Raw genomic sequence first — 2,692 nt, 5'->3', positions numbered from 1 at the left:
CAGGAAACAATAAGAGTTGAAAAGAAATATGCTTCAGTACCTAACTGAAGAAGTTATAAAATACAAGATCCAGGCAAACCCAATGAAGAAGAAGGTATAATAAAAGAAATAAACAATATAATAATTTTTAAGTAGAGGAAATTAATAAGACTAAAAGCTCTATTTTTGAAAAGATTACCAAGAGAAACCTGGTAAGTCTGATAAGAAAGAAAAGGAGACAACAAAGTAAGTAAAACAGGACCTCCCCTCCAAGAAAAGATAAGGAAATAATTGTAGATTTCCAAAACAAACATAGGTAAAATGGACAAATTCCTGGAAAACATATAAAATGCCAACTGGTACAAGAAGAAAAACAGAATTTAAAATATGAAGGGGACCCAAAAAACCAGAACTATCTTATGGGGGCGGGGGGCCTTGTAGTACAGGCTTCCCCCGCTAGGTGAGGGTTCTAGGAACCCATCTGTGTCAGTGGACCAGCTGGCGTTGTCGTGAGAGGCTGCATTCAGCTTCAGTACATTTTTTTTAATACTCTTTTAACTCCTTTGCCCATTTCATGATGGATGATTTATGAGGGCACCTGCCCACACTGCACTGAATGTTTCGTAGTTTTTGACCCCCCTACAAAAAAAACACCATAAAAATGGCATGACCCCCATCCCTCAACCTCCCTATTCACCTGATCTTGCCCCAAGCAATGTTTTCTTATTTCCCAGGGTAAAAAAAGTCCTCAAAGGGAAACGTTTTGCCAATGTGGAAGAGGTGAAACAAAAAATGGCAGAAGCACTAAAAGGCATCAAAGTCGATGAGTTCAAAAAACCATTCTGAGCCATGGAAAAAATGGCTCTCTATGTGTATTGCATCAAATGGAGAGTACTTTGAAGGTGACTAAAGTTTAAACATGTAAGAATAAATACACAGTTTTTAAAAAATAAATTCTAGTTTTGGGGGGTCCCCCCTTGTAGGCTTGCAAGAAATTCAATTGGCCATTAAAACTCCAGTCTTCTCCTGCGGGAGCCATCAGGCTAGGGGCGTATGGCCTCTCCTGTCCACGCCATGGTGGGTGCTCATCCACTGACATCAGTGTACTCCAGATAGACGGAATCATCCGGAGACAATGTCACTTTGCCTGCTGAGTTCAAGGCTCCCATTTGACCAGAAATTGTAACCTTTTTTCACAACAACTTGTGCAAAAACAGCAGACACACAGCTCACTGCTATCAATGAATTAGCAGAGCAGTGGCTTGAATTCCCAGAGTTGGAGGTGGTGGGACTCATCGTCTAGCCAGGGTGCTTTTAGACATATGTGTCATGTAGGCCACATGTTTACATTTGGTGCCGTTGGCCCTGCAGAATGAAGACAGCTCAGAAGCAACATGCTGTCTGTTCTGTCCTCCTGTCCTGGCTGCCTCGATGTTACCATCACTGGTCATTTATAAAGATCATAGTATTGTGGAAGTTCCTAAATTTCTTCTGGTCATTGAAGACAAAGTTAAAGGCTACAAGAAAACCGAGGAGACAGTTTTGCTTCTTAAAAAAACTTCAGGCCTGGAATAATGTCAAAAAGGTTTATGCCTCTCAGCAAATGACAGCTGGAAAAGGCAAAAGGAGGAACTGTCGTCATATCCAGTGCAAAGGACCTTGCATCATGTACAAGGAGGACAACAGTATCACCAAAGCCTTCAGGAACATTCCTGGAATTACTCTGCTTAATATGAGCAAACTGAACTTTTTGAAACTTGCTCCTAGTGGGCATGTAGCCGTGTCTGCATTTGGACTGAAAGTACTTTCCACAAATAGATGATCTGTAATGGTACTTGGCGTAAAGCTGCCTTCCTCAAGAGTAACTATCAATACAACATTCCCATGCACAAGATGCTCAGTGCGGACCTCAGCAGAGTCTTGAAAAGCCCAGAGATCTAAAGAACCCTCCATGCACCATGAAAAAAGATTCATCACAGAGTCCTGAAGAAGAAGCCACTGAAAAATCTGAGAATTATGTTGAAACTAAACCCATATGCAAGACCCATGCACGGGAACACCATTCTTCTCCAGGCCAAGAACCACAGGCTCCAGGTGGATTAAGCAAGAGCAGCACTAGAAGCCAGATCAGATGAGAAGGGGATTCCAGACAAGATGCCCATGGTAGGAAAGGAAGGAAAGAAGTCTGTTGACATTACAAAGCACACAAAGCTGTTAGTGGGAAAAAAAAAGGCAGCTGAGAAGAAAACCCCCACAGAAGAAAAGAAGCCTAAGTCATAAACTTAAATTTGTTTATTCCATAAAGGTCAAATCACCTTGGACAGCTAATTTGAAATAGAAATCTGATCAAGGGCAAAACAAACAAACAAACAAACAAAAAAACAGCAAACAAAACTTTATCCCAAAGATCTCTAAACCTGGATGCTTTTAAAATGGACTCTATCCAGTTTTCAAAAACACAAATCCTATATTATATATGTTGTTCCAGAAAATGTAAAAAGAAACAGTAGTTCTCAGTTCATTTTATGAAGCTAATACAATCTCTTTTCCTTCATGCTTCTGGATTTTGAGCCATGGTTCAGGAAGCTGTCCTCGCTCCCAGGTTATAGAGGAATCTGTCCACGGCCTTCCTAGTACATGTATGGTTTCATTTTATTTTCATGTTTATGTCTCTGATCCATTTGGAATTTGTTCTGCCCTATACTATAAATAA

The 2,692-nt window shown here is 40.5% G+C and overlaps 1 pseudogene; it reads left to right on the top strand.

The window, feature by feature from the left end:
* Positions 1-718: 718 nt before the first annotated feature.
* On the top strand, positions 719-2,446 carry LOC114510376 (annotated as a pseudogene).
* The last annotated feature ends 246 nt before the right edge of the window (positions 2,447-2,692 follow it).

The sequence above is a fragment of the Phyllostomus discolor genome, chromosome 3 (assembly GCF_004126475.2).
Source record: "Phyllostomus discolor isolate MPI-MPIP mPhyDis1 chromosome 3, mPhyDis1.pri.v3, whole genome shotgun sequence".
In the NCBI taxonomy this organism is placed as follows: domain Eukaryota; kingdom Metazoa; phylum Chordata; class Mammalia; order Chiroptera; family Phyllostomidae; genus Phyllostomus; species Phyllostomus discolor.
Note: the sequence above shows the minus strand (reverse complement) of the source record. Positions and strands in the feature narration are given on the sequence as shown.